General features: G+C 47.0%; 1 protein-coding gene across 1 annotated transcript in view; it reads right to left on the bottom strand.

Annotated features, from left to right (window-relative positions):
* The window catches only part of LOC141121628 (uncharacterized), a 114,066-nt gene that overhangs the window by 75,070 nt on the left and 22,313 nt on the right, over window positions 1–16,683 (bottom strand). The gene's annotated exons all lie outside the window — the stretch shown is intronic.

Raw genomic sequence — 16,683 nt, 5'->3', positions numbered from 1 at the left:
TACATTTACTGCATTTATAAAATCACTGGATTCACAGATTTGTTAAATTGTTCTTGCCACCGCTGATTACAAAGCGGATTGCTAATTGATTTGCCAATTATTATCCTTAATTTACTGTATTTCCACTGCAGATTACTCACTACTGCCTTTACATTCACTGCATTTACAAAACGATTGAATTAACAGACTGTTGTATACTCTTTGTTACCACCTCTGATTAAGGAGAGAGACAGCAGTGCTTATTTAAATGTAGTCCGTAAATAGTTAAAAGTTCATATTAAGCCTAATTTGTTTGCCAATAATTATCCTTCATTTATTTCCACTGCAGGTTACTCAGTACTGCTTTTACATTTACAACATCACTGGATTCACAGATTGTTGGTTAATCTTTGTTACCACCCCTGATTACTCGGCACATTTTTAATTTGCTTGCCAATAATTATCTTTCATTAATTACCACTGCAAATTACTCGGCACTGCTTTTACAAAATCCCTGGATTAACAGATTGTAACAGCCCATTCACACAGGGGCAACTTTGGATCCGACTTCAAGTCGCCCCTAGTCGCCTCAAGTCGCGCTACATGAATAAATCAATGTAAGTGAATGGATCTGCCTTAATGCACACTACTGCAGTCGCTCCGACTTCAGAAAAGGTTCCTGTACTACTTCAATCCGACTTGAAGGCAACTTGTACCCATTGATTTCAATAGAAGTTGCCTCCAAGTCTGATCACTGTTCATACTGAGGCAACTTTACAGGAAGCAGAAAGGAAACAGAAAGTAATTTCCTCCACTAAACAGCCAGCCCCCTCCTTCTCATACACAGCTGATAAGCTCTGATTGGCCACTTGTAAAGTTCCCTGTCCTGGAGGCGACTCAAGTTGCCTCAAGTCGTGCTGTGATTCATACTCAAGTCGTATCCAAGTTGCCTCCCAAAGTCGTGCTGGAAGTCGTGTTGCCCCTGTGTGAATGGGCTCTTAGTTGATCTTTGTTACCACTGCTGATTACTCAGCACATTGCTAATTTGTTTGCCAATTATTAGCCATCAATTATTTCCACTGCAGATTACTCGGTACTGCCTTTACATTTACTGCATTTACAAAATCACTGAATATGCAGATTGTTTGTTAAATCTTTGTTACCACTGCTGATTACTCGGCACATTGCTAACTGGTTTGCCAAATATTATCCTTCATTTATTATCACTGCAGAATACTCAGCACTGCATTTACATTTCCTACATTTACTAAATCATTGGATTCTCGAATTGTTAGGCTGGCCATACACTATTCAATTTTCCTGTTCAACTTTCCTTTAGATTTACCAAAACCATATAATAGGAGGTCAAACCTAAACACTTTCAATTTGGATGCAATCAGGCAGGCCCTTGTACTACATAGTTGAAGGTAAATCTAAAGAAAATTGAACAGGAAAATTGTATGGTGTATGGCCAGCTTTAGATAATCTTTGTTAACACCTCTGATTACTCTGCACATTGCTAATTTGTTTGCCAATAATTATCCTTCATTTAATACCACTGCCGATTGCTCGCCGCTGCATTTACAAAATCACTGGAGTCACAGATCGTTAGTTGATCTTTGTTACTACTGCTGATTGCTCGGCATATTGCTAATTTGTTTGCCAATAATTATCCTTCATTTATTACCACTGCAAATTACTCGGCGCTGCATTTACAAAAATCACTGGATTCACAGATTGTTGGTAAATCTTTGTTACCACCATTGATTATTCGGCACATTTATAATTTTTGTAACACACTAGTATTTTATAGCATGGTACAGTTCATTCATGTCTCTCTGCACAGTTAGTTCCTGCTTCCTTGCACCAGTATGCTCCCTGGTGATGTCCAGCCACAGCCCCTCGTTAGGTTTCTCCTTTATGTGTTCCCATACATACCCACTGTGTTACCGCACTGCCTTGTGTATCCAGATCCCCAGAGCTGCAAGGAACTTGTTTGTTTCCTGCATGCTTCCAGTGTGTCCTCTGTATCCTGCCAGGGCCTGTGTGATTCCCTGACAGCTACTTGTTGCTTCACCCATGTACTCCTTGTCCCCATCCTGCTCCAGCGATCACATGCATCCTTGCCCGCAACCTGCTTCTCATGACCTTCTGTGCACCTCCACCCATCCACGGGGGCTTCTGTATGTTTGGGCACTTCTGCCTGCTTAAACTGTGTTATATATAATATATACTGTGTGGACATATTTGCTCCCAATGCATGGTACCTAACACAGGCCTACACGCTGAAAAGGGCTGATGTGCAAAATCAAAGCTACCATTTGGTCTTCTACAGGCCTCCTAGAGGTGGAGATAATATGTTTTAGGTTGCGGTTCTCCGATTTAGACAAGCAGGATGCAAGTGCACCAGTGAAACCCCCCCTTGCAGAGCTGGAGCACAGGTCTCACAAGACAGCAGGGTACACAGGAGGAATAGCAAGAGTGCACAGAAATACCCAGAGACACAGCTGAAGCTGACAGTCAACCAATCGCTTCCACACACCTCAGCAACAGTCGGTTTCTCCACTACCACACATGCCACTGTCATGTTTCCTGGGCTACCGTCATTGGACCCAAGACTAGCATGGCAGGTGCCACCGCATAGAGTGGAGGGAGATCAGTGTACATCCTCTCCCTACTGAGAATCCATAAGCAATGTGTAAAAATGTCATCTCCAGGCCCAACTGCAACTTTTTACCCAATCTACACTCGATTAGCTCCAGAAGAGGGAAGATGAGACATCAGGGGTCTAAAAGGCACTCAATATCTTATTAACAGCTTGCCGAATAAAGGCTAGCGTGTGGTTGTCCAGTTCTGTGAGGGCATCTGTTGACACCGCACACGGCTCGCTCTTATGAGGGAAGGAGAGCTGGTAACTGGCAAATGTGAAAGGGGGCATCCACACTGATAATCAGTGTCCTGATGATCAGTGCAGCCCCAACAGTGCCCACCAGTGTTGCCAATCAGTGCCCATCAGTGCCACCTGTTAGTGCAGTCTCATCAGTGCCCATGAGTGCAGCCTATCAGTGCCGCCTGTCGGTGCAGCCTCATCAGTGCTCACCAGTGTCACCTGTCAGTGCAGCCCATCAGTGCCACCTGTCAGTGCAGTCTCATCAATGCCCATGAGTGCAGCCTATCAGTGCCGCCCGTCGGTGCAGCCTCATCAGTGCTCACCAGTGCCACCTGTCAGTGCAGCCTATCAGTGCCGCTTCATCAGTGCTGCCTATCAGTGCCTATCACTGCAGTCTTGTCAGCGCACAGTGAAGGAGGAAAAAATTACCTGTTTGCAAAATTTTGCACCAAATTTTTAGCAAAAAATAAAACCCCCAGCGGCGATTAAATACCATGAAAAGAAAGCTCTATTTGTATGAAAAAAAATATGCTAAAAAAAAATTTCATATGGGTACAATGTTGCATGACCGCGCAATTGCCATTCAAAGTGAGACAGTGCTGAAAGTTGGCCTGAGCAGGAAGGGGGTAAAAGTGCCTGGTAGGGAAATGGAGAATCTGACACCAATGGAAGTATCATATATGGGGACTTTTCGTCCTCTATGTGATAAGAAATAAAGTTTTGTGAAAAAAAAAAAGTGTAAAACATGAAAGTTATACCCAAACACTTAACCCCTCCCAAGCCATTTGAGCCCGTCCACATACAAACGTAAAGACACACGTCAGGAGCAATAATTCTACGACCATTACCCACAGTAGGGTTGTCCCGATACCGATACCGAGCATTTGCCCAAGTACTTGTACTCGGGCAAATGCTCCCGATGCTTCCCCCGATACCCAGAAGACAGCTGTGATCGGAGCGTGGAGGAGTTACAAGCTTCTCCCCCTGCGGCTTTCAGCGGCTTTAGTGACACACAGCGGTGATCGGTCACCGCTGACTGTCACTGCATCCTCCTCCATGCCCCCTCCTTTCCTCTGTCCCCCTCCGCTGTCCCCCTCCGTTCCTCTCTCCTTCTATGTCCCCCTCCGCTGACCCCTCCGTTCTGCTGTGCCTCTCCGCCGTTCCCCTCTCCTTCTCTGTCCCCCTCCGCTATCCCCCTCCGTTCTGCTGTGCCTCTCCGCTGTCCCCCTCGGTTCCGCCGTTCCCCTCTCCTTCTCTGTCCCCCTCCGCTGTCCCCTCCGTTCTGCTGTGCCTCTCCGCTGTCCCCTCTGTTCTGCTGTGCCTCTCCGCTGTCCCCTCCGTTCTGCTGTGCCTCTCCGCTGTCCCCTTCGTTCTGCTGTGCCTCTCAGCTGTCGCCTCCGTTCTGCTGTGCCTCTCCGCTGTCCCCTCCGTTCTGCTGTGTCTCTCCGCTGTCCCCCTCGGTTCCGCCGTTCCCCTCTCCTTCTCTGTCCCCCTCCGCTGTCCCCTCTGTTCTGCTGTGCCTCTCCGCTGTCCCCTCCGTTCTGCTGTGCCTCTCCGCTGTCCCCTCCGTTCTGCTGTGCCTCTCCGCTGTCCCCTCCGTTCTGCTGTGCCTCTCCGCTGTCGCCTCCGTTCTGTTGTGCCTCTCCGCTGTCGCCTCCGTTCTGCTGTGCCTCTCCGCTGTCCCCTCCGTTCTGCTGTGTCTCTCCGCTGTCCCCCTCGGTTCCGCCGTTCCCCTCTCCTTCTCTGTCCCCCTCTGCTGTCCCCTCTGTTCTGCTGTGCCTCTCAGCTGTCGCCTCCGTTCTGCTGTGCCTCTCCGCTGTCCCCTCCGTTCTGCTGTGTCTCTCCGCTGTCCCCCTCGGTTCCGCCGTTCCCCTCTCCTTCTCTGTCCCCCTCCGCTGTCCCCTCTGTTCTGCTGTGCCTCTCCGCTGTCCCCTCCGTTCTGCTGTGCCTCTCCGCTGTCCCCTCTGTTCTGCTGTGCCTCTCCGCTGTCCCCTCCGTTCTGCTGTGCCTCTCCGCTGTCCCCTCCGTTCTGCTGTGCCTCTCCGCTGTCCCCTTCGTTCTGCTGTGCCTCTCCGCTGTCCCCTCCGTTCTGCTGTGCCTCTCCACTGTCCCCCTCGGTTCCGCCGTTCCCCTCTCCTTCTCTGTCCCCCTCTGCTGTCCCCTCTGTTCTGCTGTGCCTCTCAGCTGTCGCCTCCGTTCTGCTGTGCCTCTCCGCTGTCCCCTCCGTTCTGCTGTGTCTCTCCGCTGTCCCCCTCGGTTCCGCCGTTCCCCTCTCCTTCTCTGTCCCCCTCCGCTGTCCCCTCTGTTCTGCTGTGCCTCTCCGCTGTCCCCTCCGTTCTGCTGTGCCTCTCCGCTGTCCCCTCCGTTCTGCTGTGCCTCTCCGCTGTCCCCTCCGTTCTGCTGTGCCTCTCCGCTGTCGCCTCCGTTCTGTTGTGCCTCTCCGCTGTCGCCTCCGTTCTGCTGTGCCTCTCCGCTGTCCCCTCCGTTCTGCTGTGTCTCTCCGCTGTCCCCCTCGGTTCCGCCGTTCCCCTCTCCTTCTCTGTCCCCCTCTGCTGTCCCCTCTGTTCTGCTGTGCCTCTCAGCTGTCGCCTCCGTTCTGCTGTGCCTCTCCGCTGTCCCCTCCGTTCTGCTGTGTCTCTCCGCTGTCCCCCTCGGTTCCGCCGTTCCCCTCTCCTTCTCTGTCCCCCTCCGCTGTCCCCTCTGTTCTGCTGTGCCTCTCAGCTGTCGCCTCCGTTCTGCTGTGCCTCTCCGCTGTCCCCTTCGTTCTGCTGTGCCTCTCCGCTGTCCCCTCCGTTCTGCTGTGCCTCTCCGCTGTCCCCTCCGTTCTGCTGTGCCTCTCCGCTGTCCCCTCCGTTCTGCTGTGCCTCTCCGCTGTCCCCTTCGTTCTGCTGTGCCTCTCCGCTGTCCCCTCCGTTCTGCTGTGCCTCTCCACTGTCCCCCTCGGTTCTGCCGTTCCCCTCTCCTTCTCTGTCCCCCTCTGCTGTCCCCTCTGTTCTGCTGTGCCTCTCCGCTGTCCCCTCCGCTGTCCTCTTCGTTCTTCTGTGCCTCTCCGCTGTCCCCTCCGTTCTGCTGTGCCTCTCCGCTGTCCCCTCCGTTCTGCTGTGCCTCTCCGCTGTCCCCTCTGTTCTGCTGTGCCTCTCCGCTGTCCCCTCCGTTCTGCTGTGCCTCTCCGCTGTCCCCTCCGTTCTGCTGTGCCTCTCCGCTGTCTCCTCCGTTCTGCTGTGCCTCTCCGCTGTCTCCTCCGTTCTGCTGTGCCTCTCCGCTGTCTCCTCCGTTCTGCTGTGCCTCTCCGCTGTCCCCTCCGTTCTTCTGTCCCCCTCTCCTTCTCTGTGCCCTCCGTTCTGCTGTGCCTCTCCGCTCTCCCCCTCCGTTGTGCTGTCCTCCTCCTCCTTCCTTTGTGAATGGACAGAGTCAGCTGACTCTGTCTATTCACGTAACTGAAACATTGTAATCTTCTGTGATTACGATGTGTCAGTTTATGAATGGAGAGGAGCCGCTGTCTTCTCTCCATTCATTCTCAGTACAGCTGAGGCTGCAGAGAAAGGGACTGGGGAACCTCTATCCTCGGTCTCTTTCTCTGTCTCAAGAGGGGGAGATATCAGAGGTCTGTTAAGACCCCTGATATCTCACCAAAGCCCCCCAACAGGGCTGATTAAAAAAAAAAAACAAAAAAAAAAAAAAACACATATTGCAATAAAGAATAAAAAAAATATTATTGTAAAAAATAAAAATTGTAAATAAATAAAAAAAAAAAAAACACACACACATACACCGTTCACCCCCTCCCCCCCCGGAAAAAAGAAAGCACTGTTAAAAAAAAAAAAAAACACTGTCACGTGACATTAAAAAAAAAGTATCGGTATCGGTGAGTATTTGAAAAAAGTATCGGTACTTGTACTCGGTCCTAAAAAAGTGGTATCAGGACAACCCTAACCCACAGTCAAACTGATGACCTGGGAGGGGCTTTTAAAGAGTCGTCTATAAAAAAATATAGGTTACTGAAGCTTGTGGCCATCGCACGGCTGCATGCAATTCAACCACTTTAGCTCCGGAAGATTTACCCCCTTCCTGACCAGGCCATTTTGTTTGCGATACAGCACTGGGTTACTTTAACTGACAATTGAGCGGTCGCAGGACGCTGTACCCAAATAAAAATTGACGTCCTTTTTTTCCCCCCACAAATAGAGCTTTCTTTTGGTGGTATTTGATCATCTCTGCGTTTTTTGTTTTTTTTGCGCTATAAACAAAAAAATACCGACAATTTTGAAAAAACTATATTTTTTACTTTCTGCTATAAAACAAAAAAAAATCTAAATTTCTTCATTAATTTAGATCAATATGTATTCTGCTATATATTTTTGTTAAAAAAAAATCCCAATAAGCGTATATTGATTGGTTTGTGCAAAAGTTATCGCAACTACAAATTATGGGATAGATCTATGGAGTTTTTAATGTATTGTTTTTTAATACTAATGGCGGCAATCTGTGACTTATAGCAGGACTGCGAAATTACAGCGGACATTCGGACACTAAGTGACACCTTTTTGGGGACCAGTGACACCAATACAGTGATCAGTGCTAAAAAAAATATGCACTGTACTAATGACACTGGCAGGGAAGGGGTTAACATCACGGGCGATCAAAAGGTTAAAAGTGTTCCTACGCACTGTGGAGGAGGTGCTTTAACTGTGGGAAGGCAGAGATCCGTGTTCCTGCTTAGCAGAAACACAAGATCACTATCTTCCCTTGTCATAGAACAGTGATCTGCCTTGTTTACATTGAATAACAATAGACAGATTGCCGTTCTGCCTCTCTCGGGAACGATAGGCAGGTCCTGGCAGACTTGCTGATTGGCTCCCGCTGTGTGTGCCCCAGAAGTTCAAAATCACGTACCTGTACGTGATCTTTCACAGAAAGGCTGCCTTATATGTACTGTAAATGGTCAGAAAGCGGTTAAGGTGACATGTATGGTATCATTTATTTGGTGCAACCTCATCTTTTATATTTTACCCAAAACAAATGCCACACACGCCCGGCCCATCATTACTGCTAAGGTGAGACATCTTCAAAACGAAGAGAATGTTCCGAACATAAGTGGGGAAATGTTCTGACCCTGAAGGGGCTAATGTAGGTTTCCACACTATATATGTGTGTATCATCATCTGCTGGAGATAAAAGACATCACAGTGACTATGGAGGAAGAGGACGGACATGACGGGGGGGGGTTACTGGGTGTAAATAGAAAATAAGATCTTATTACCTCCTCTCCTGCCACTTCCAGCAATGTCTTCTCTCTACTTCGTCCCAACTCACCTCTCACTCGGAACTTCTTATTTATACCTGATGTCACTTCCTGTCTGTACCTGACATCACTTCCTCTCTACTTTCCATAGAGATGTCTTGTCTTGGAATATGCAAGATCACCACTTTGTGGAGCTCAGATGAACTGCAGCCTCAAGAAAGTTTTGTTAGGGACAGTACTAGCATTATGGAAAAGCTTCCCGTTGAGGATGGAAAGTGTAGGGTTGCACCTCTTCTGGACATCTTACTGATTGGGCACTAGTCTAGAGGCCGTATTCTGCCCCTCTCAACAGACGCTGTCAGTCCGGTTGGAATTTGCTTCTTCCATGTGGCTGGGAACTGTGAGTGCACCCGGCTGGGTGGCCTTTCCACTGGATTTGTTGAGAACTGTTACTGCCATAGGTGTAAGCACAGGGTGTGCCGGGTGTGCCTGGGCACACCCTAATCACCCCGTGCGGTGCTGATTCCCACGGCTTCCTGTCTCCCCGCCTGCAATGCTGCCAGCTTCCCTCCTCTCCTCTCACGAGCAGGGAAGGGGCTGGTAAATATTTAATTAACTGGCCTCTTCCTTTTCTGAATGAACACAGTGTATGATCTGTACCGATCGCTTCTGTTTTCATTCTGAAGCACAGTAAACTATGTTTACTGCAGGCTTCAGAGACAGGGACTGGGGAATCTCTGTCCTTAGTTTCTTTCTCTGTCTCAAATATGAGACATCCGGGGTCTGTTTAGACTCTTGATATTTCACCAACGCCCCATAAAAAAATTGTAAAAAAGTAATGAAAAATAATACTGTAAAAATTATTTAAAATAAAAAAAAATATTGTAAAAAGTAATATAAATAAAAAACTACGAATACCGTCCACTGCCCTACTGACACCAATCTTTGCTCTACTGACACCATCCACTGCTCTGCTGATATACACACACGTGTGTCTGTGCTCTGGAGTGCATAGTCTAATGCAATAGGCTGCGCACACCAATGGTTACTGCAATACTTCAATACAAGTCTTCTAGTTCACCTGCTTGTGGGAATTGTTGCCTCTGCACCACACTTACAGGTATACTAGACTACTGAATGGACGTTTTGTTGCTGACCTGGTTTGACCTTACTACTAGACATGTGCACTGCCGAAAAATTTGTTCGTATTTTTTTTTAGTTTTTGGGGTCACTCGTTATGATCAAATTCGTTATGTTCCATTTGTTTAGATGCAGTATTTGTAAATGAGAAAATCAGAAATAATAACTAACTAACCTATAATAACGAACTATTAAAATACAGGTATTGGAATTTCCTCAATAAACGATAGTCCCCTGGAGAGGAGTGAGACCTCAGAGGGTGTGAAAGAAACATCAGAGAGGTCAATGACATTATTCACCTGTGTGAAACTTTCCTGTTCCTCGCTCGTCACGGGTATGTGGTTCTTCTTGTTCCTCTGTCCTCCTCTCCTTGTCCTCCTTGTTTTGTTTTTTTACATGTTTTTTGTTTAATGCGCCCATCTGGATTTTTTGGGGTGCATGTGTAGGGGTGTCCTTCTCAAAAACTGAAGAGGCTGAATTTCTGGAGGCTGTAGAGGATCTCCCATCCATAGTGTCCGATAATTTAGACTGTGAGTCTGATAAATGTGGGGAGTTAAAGCTCACGTGCCTCTGGTTACTCCATTTGCATCCTCTTTTATACTGGAGAAAAGTCCTCTTTCCTGGGACTTGAAGGGGCCAACTCTAATGGTACTACCTCCTGCGGGGCAGGACTGTGTTGGCTCATTGCCATCCTCGTTGACTGTCAGATGTTGGGTCACCCGCATTCCACTCCCCCCCCACCCCCGGGCGGGTGGTGATCTAGCCCTGCACCTACCCCGTATTCATTCGCTATTGTCACACAACTGGGTGAGCTCAGGGCTCTGTGCCCCGAGCCCACCCTTTTTTGAAGCCTATTAGAGCTCCTGGCTCTAATCATGTGCTTAAAAAAAAAAACCATTGGAATCCATGCGCACTGTATGTAGATTAGGGGGCCGGATGCATGGATGGGGGGGGGTGCCCGTGCGCCCCTAATGGATGGGTCGCCACTGATATGGACATGAGAGGTATAGACCAGTCATCATTACATGGCGGTCTGCAGTCCAAACATGGACCGAGCGACACTCCTGTCTGGGCCGTCAGTGTAAAGTCTTCCCTGTTTGGTTGCACGCAGAGATGAAGCGGCTGGTGTGGCTTGAGTGTGTGTGAGGCTGTGAGAGTCGGAGTGCCGAGGAACCAAAGTTGTGAGCGAGGCAAGCCTGAAACTGCAGCCTGTGACAGTGAGACATGCACAGAGTTCCGAGTGCTGGAGCTGTGTTAAGCCTTCTCCTTTGATCTAGTGGAGTGCCGATGCTGTGCTCAGTTCTTCTTCTAAACATCATGTGACGAGCGGCGTGTGGTGTGTCTGGAGCCTGGTGTTGAAAAAAAAAGCTCGACCCATGCAGAACCTCGACTGCGTCACTTCCCGCGCATGCGCGGTTGTGACAGACTCACCCGGGATAGAGGCTGTTGGAGGGGACTGAATGCAAGCCTCTTGCCGACCGATTATGGGCCCTGGCATTTGGGGGAATGGTGCTCTTTGTGAGCTGTATGCCTGGGGACTCTTGAGGTGGTATTACTGTGGATTCGGGGGCATGGTCCCCCAGGACACACAGACTCTGGGGACCCTGTGTATGCCATATGGGAAATGGTGACTTGGAGGGTATGTCTTGGATTGCTTAAAATGGGACAGTAATATTTATCCCCAATATCTCCCAGGATATATATGTAAAGACTATTATTGGTTTGTTTGATTCTGAACTCAACATGTTAATTGAGTGAGCTGATCACATTAGCCTCCAGGACTGGCTAGGAGATGAACAGTCTACTCCTACTATAAGTGTTGATGACTAGGCTGAGGAGGGGGGAGACCACTGTTTGTATTGTTAATTGTAATTAGCTCCTGCTATTGTGAAAATGTCCTGTGGTTGTACTTATGATAATGTATAATGTACTGTGTGAAGCTCGGTCACCACAAGTCTGGGCAAAAGGTCATGTTAGTAAACTAGCTCATGTTAATTAGGTTAAAGGTGTATTGTTAGAGTAATATGAGCAGGAGGTATGCACCCCCTCTTTTACTGTATAAAAGAGCCTGTATTCCTGTCAATAAAAGAGATTCCTGGTTGAACTTACATACAGTCTGCCTGGTGTTTGTTCTGAGCTACACAACTGGATTAGAACGGCGCATAGCTGTAGTTCTAGTCCCGGAGCATCGGATGGCTCGTTACAGCGGAGCCACGCGGGCAGCTGTTTCATGATGTGGCCGCACCGGAAGTGACGCAGTCAAGGTTTTGCATGGGTCAAGCTTTTTTTTACAACGCCGGAGTGTCTGGAGAGGAGCGGTGAGAGTAGGAGGATACAGGGAGTGTGGCAGAACCAGCTGGATTGTGTAAATACGTCACTATCTTCACAGCATAAGAAAACAGTGATCAACCCGAGTGGGGAGAGTTGTAGGAGCAGTGACCACCGTGAAGGAGGTAGTAAGCTGCTGATTGATGGGAGATCGCTGTCTAAAGCCTACATCTGGTGCCTGCTATGTCTGCTGTGTGGGACTGAAGGCTGCAGGAGGCATTGAAAAGCATCAGAACGTTAATTGTCATTTTGCTATAGTGCTGTTCATCTCTTATATCTATCTTACGTGCTACATCTCCGCTCTGCAGTCATTGGTTGCTGCCTGATATTTTATGTTAAGGGGCACTCTGATGGGCACATTTTATGTTAAGGAGCACTCTGATGGGCACAACAAAATGTCTTCATCAGAGTGCCCCTTAATATAAAATGTACCCATCAGAGTGTCCCTTAACATAAAATAAGGGGCATGCTGACATGCACATTTTATGGATAGATGGCACACAATATGTTAGTGGGGGCACACTGATGGGCACATAATATGTTAAGGGGGGGGGGATTGGGACTTTGTAAGTGCTGAAACTTCCTCCTAGAATAATTGTCCATATGACATCATAAATTAAAAAATAGATTCTTATTGTGATTCATAAAAAAGTGTGTCTGTTATAGATAATGGACATCCCTTAAAAGCATGAAAAATTCATCACAACTCCTTGTAATACCAAAAGCCCCCCCCGCCCGACATAGTTACTGACACTCATATACTGTATAGAAATGAGATCATGCTATGCACAAGATTATATAACACATGAGGGAGATAAAAAAAAAAAAAACACAACCCAGTGTGTTTCGTTTAGTTGGCTTCTTCAGGGCCTTGGAGGGACATGGCGATTGAATAAAAACCTACTAGATGACGCAGTGGCGTTGAAGCAGATCTTCAACACCATCTCCCTATATTTTGTGGAGAATCTGGTGGGAGAGACGGGGATAGCTGCAGTATGGGAGGTACACAAGGCCATGGTCGCTGCTAAACACTAATATTAAGATTTTAGCAAAGGTACTGGGAAATAGATTGAAGCCTATCCTACCGACGGTCATACACTTTCTCCAAACAGGTTTTATAGCAGGGAGGGAGGCTAGGGACAATTCCAACCGAGCAATCCAGTTGATCCACTGGGCAAACTCACAGACTGCCTGTCCACCCTGCCTTCTACTGTCCTCTGACGCCGAGAAGGCCTTTGATAGAGTGGACTGGGCATATCTTCGAGCCATGCAGACCAGGTTGGGTCTCAGCCATACAATGCTTAGCTGGATAGGGTCCTTGTATAGTGCCCGGAGGCTTGGGTGAAGGTAAATGGGACTCTCTCTGACTCCTTCCCTATGCGAAATGGGATGAGACAGGGATGTCCCATGTCTCCACCTTTTTTTGCCCTAACACTTGAACCTTTGTTATATATGATTTGCTTGAACCTTAGCATTAGGGGATTTTGTGTGGGGATGACAGAACATAATCGGTCGGCATACGCGGAAAATGTCTTATTTTATGTAGCTGATCCGCTAATCTCCCTCCCCAATATCATGGCTGAGCAAACAGAGATTCCATTCACTAACAAATTTTAAAATCGATTATATTAAGTCGGAGACTCTGCCTTGCTATTCCCTCTGGTCTGCGTGCCCAGCTGCAATGCTCTTTTTCCTTTACCTGGTGTCTCTCCTCTTTAAAATATCTAGGCATTCATCTCCCAGCCCAATTTTCACAATTATACACGAGCAATTATGCCCCTTTTCTCTCCACGATAAAAGCTGATTTGCTGAGATGGGACGGTACCACTTTCTCCTGGATGGGCGGAGTCAGTATATTGAAAATTAATGTGTTGCCAAGAGTTTTTTTCTTCCTCCAGATGATGCCTATATCGTTACCCAGACCATTTTTCTTGGCCCTCAACAGTCTGTGTTTGAAATGTATTTGGCATGGGCGGAACCCCCGCCTGGCCCTCTGCACCCTGCAATGTCCTAAGCAGTTGGGGGCGTTGGCTCTACAGTGGAAATTGGATTGGCATCAACACGTTCGTACTAAAGCTTGGGTTTCCCTTGAGAAATTTTTGACCGGCTGTAACTTGTCTTGCACCCCTCGGCTCTCCCAGGAATATCGGGGTCTTTTGGATTTGGTCTCCCTGGTCACTGTCCATACATTGAAATTTTGTACTTGCTTTGAATGCACAGGGGTTGCTGTCTCGTGTGTCTCCACTGGCACCCTTGGGAGGCTTCCCCTGGTTCATTCCTGGGAAACACCTCTCTTACTTTCACTTGTGGGCGAGGGATGGGGAGATACAGTGTGGAAGGTTTATACATGATCAGGGCCTAGTCTCTCTGGATTGGCTCCGTGATCAATTTGGCCGTTTCTCAATGGATGATTGGTGTTACAGATCGTTACATCATTTTGTTCATAGTTTACCTCACCCCATCAGAGCCCCGTCCTCCTTGACTCAATTTGAGAAACTGTGCATGTTGGCTGCTCCTGTCCCTCACTCTATCTCGGTCCTCTATGAGATGTTGGTGGAAGCTGAATTTAGGAGCAGGCCAGTCTACGTATTTAAGGGAATAGGAGAGAGACGTACACAGAGAACCAACTAGACCACCTGTATAGCCTTACTCACAAGAGTTCTGTGGACACCAAGATGCAGGAGAACGGCTTTAATGTATTGACCCGGTGGTACAGGGTCCCTGCGACTTTGGCCAGGATTTTTCAGGCAACTTCAGATGCCTGCTAGAGGGGCTGTGGGCTTTGGGGCACTGATCTGCATATTTGGTAGGAATGCCCAAAGCTTCGGCCATTCTGGCTAGATATTCGAGCCCAGCTTAAAGGGGTTGTAAAGGTAAAAATTTTTTCACCTTAATGCATTCTATGCATTAAGGTGAAAAAACTTTTGACAGTACCGCCGCCCCCAGCCCCCCCGTTTTACTTACCTGACGCCTCGAATCTTCGCTGCTCGTCCTCGTCATCTTCATTGCAGCTCAGCCTGGTCGCTGATTGGCTGCAGTGGATGGATTGAAAGCAGCGCAGCCATTGGCTCGCGCTGCTGTCAATCACATCTGATGACGCGGCACGCCGGGGGACGGGGCCGAGTGATACAGCGAGCGGCTATAGCCGCCGGCTGTATCACGGGAGCGCGCCCGCAAGCACTCACCACCATGCGAGGGAGCTCGCATTAAGGTGGTAAATGCTTGCGGGGAGGAGCTGAAACAGCCGCCGAGGGACCCCAGAAGACCAGGTTCGGGGCCACTCTGTGCAGAATGAGCTGCACAGTGAAGGTAAGTATAACATGTTTGTTATTTTAAAAAAAAAAAAAAATACCTTTACAACCCCTTTAAGGTGGTACTAGATGTTGAACTAAGTGATTCTCCCTTGGAATTCTTGCTTCACGTGCCATCCATCACTCTCAGTCACTACCGTAAGTTGGTTCTGTCTCACCTTTTGAATGCTGCCTGACGTTTGATCGCCATCCATTGGAAGATGGCTCATGTTCCTAGTAGAGCTGATTGGATCCGCCTGGTCAATACCATTATTGCAGCGGAGGAGTGGGTGGCGACGTGTAAAGACAGAGATGAGAAGTTCTATGGTATTTGGGCCACCTGGATACTCTATACTTCTAATGTTTTGCGGGCTCCCCAACCTGGCGCTTCTGCATACCTCCAGAAATTTTGAGATGGGAATGAGGGACACCTACTAACAAATGTATGTAGGCATAGGACACACCCCCTGCCACACCCCCTCTAGGAGAATTAACCAAAAAAAAGTTAATTAAATCCAGAAGGATTTTTTTTACCACTACTATTCCTTTATATTGGCTTTTAATATGTACAAATGCATCAATTTAGAAATCAGATTGCTCTGGGAAACACTTTTTGAAAGATAAAAAGTGCATTTTATACACAACTATATAGATCAGACCAAAATGAGGGACAAATGAGGAGGAATGAGGGACAGAGGGACATTGTTCCAAATCAGGGACAGTTGGGAGCTATGCTTCTGGGTCCTCTTTGCTTCTGTCTTTATTACTAAGGAACTAAAGCAATGTTGTATGGTGCTGTCATAGAGTGGGACAGGCTTGCTGCAGATCTGCAAATCTTTAGACCATCTTTGATATCAATGTATCTGAATCCAGTTATAGTGCTGATTGTTTTATCTACAGGTTATTCTTCTTTCTATTATGTACAAACCTATTCCCCATTTCCTTTGGTTCCCCTCTCCCCCACCCACCCTTTATATCCACTCCGATTCTCACTGCTCTTTTTCCTGTTTTCACATGTGGATGTTTAGCTCATGATTGGTACGGCATCTCACAAACGTAATCCCTAGTCTTGTTTGGGAAAGAAATTGAATATGTTATTTGATGTTCGTAACTAAATATACCAATGGGCCACTAATAACATTCTTGACAAATTGTGATTTATGATGTGGTGCCTTTTCACTGCCCTTTTGGATGCTTTTTCCTTCTTTTTTCTGTATACCATTATTATACCGTTATTTTTGAAAACTAAAATAAAGATTTTTTTTTTTTTATAAATAAAGAACAAAATAAAAGAGAAAATAATAGAATAGAGTAAAAAAGAATATAACCATCGTCTGATGTTCGAATTTCACATAGAATGAATTTGAATACAATAGAGAAGAATAGAATAAAAAAAGAACAGAAAAAAGAATAGAATAAAATAGAAAGAATATAACCTTCTTCTGAAATTTGAATAGAATAAATTCAAATTCACATTAAAAAGAATAGAATAGAAAAAAAATAGAATAGAAAAAATATAACCACTTCCCAAAATTCAAATAGAATAAATCTGAATAGAATATAGTAGAATAGAAAATAAAAGAACAGTGTAGACAAGAATAGAAGAGAAAATAAACAATAGAATAGAAAGAATTTAACCATCTTCTGAAATTCAAATCGGTCGGGGGGGTAGAGAGTCACTCTCTCTTTCTTGTCAGGATATTGGCTAACATAACACAGCTGCTTCATCAGGTATGGTCACAGAAAGTGAGAGGAGCTGCAAAGTATATCCCATGAGCAGGTTAAAGGGCCCTGCTACTCCAAAATGGGGAAGA

This window comes from Aquarana catesbeiana, unplaced genomic scaffold, assembly GCF_042186555.1.
Source record: "Aquarana catesbeiana isolate 2022-GZ unplaced genomic scaffold, ASM4218655v1 unanchor226, whole genome shotgun sequence".
Classification (NCBI taxonomy): domain Eukaryota; kingdom Metazoa; phylum Chordata; class Amphibia; order Anura; family Ranidae; genus Aquarana; species Aquarana catesbeiana.
This window is presented reverse-complemented; position numbering and strand designations above follow the sequence as displayed.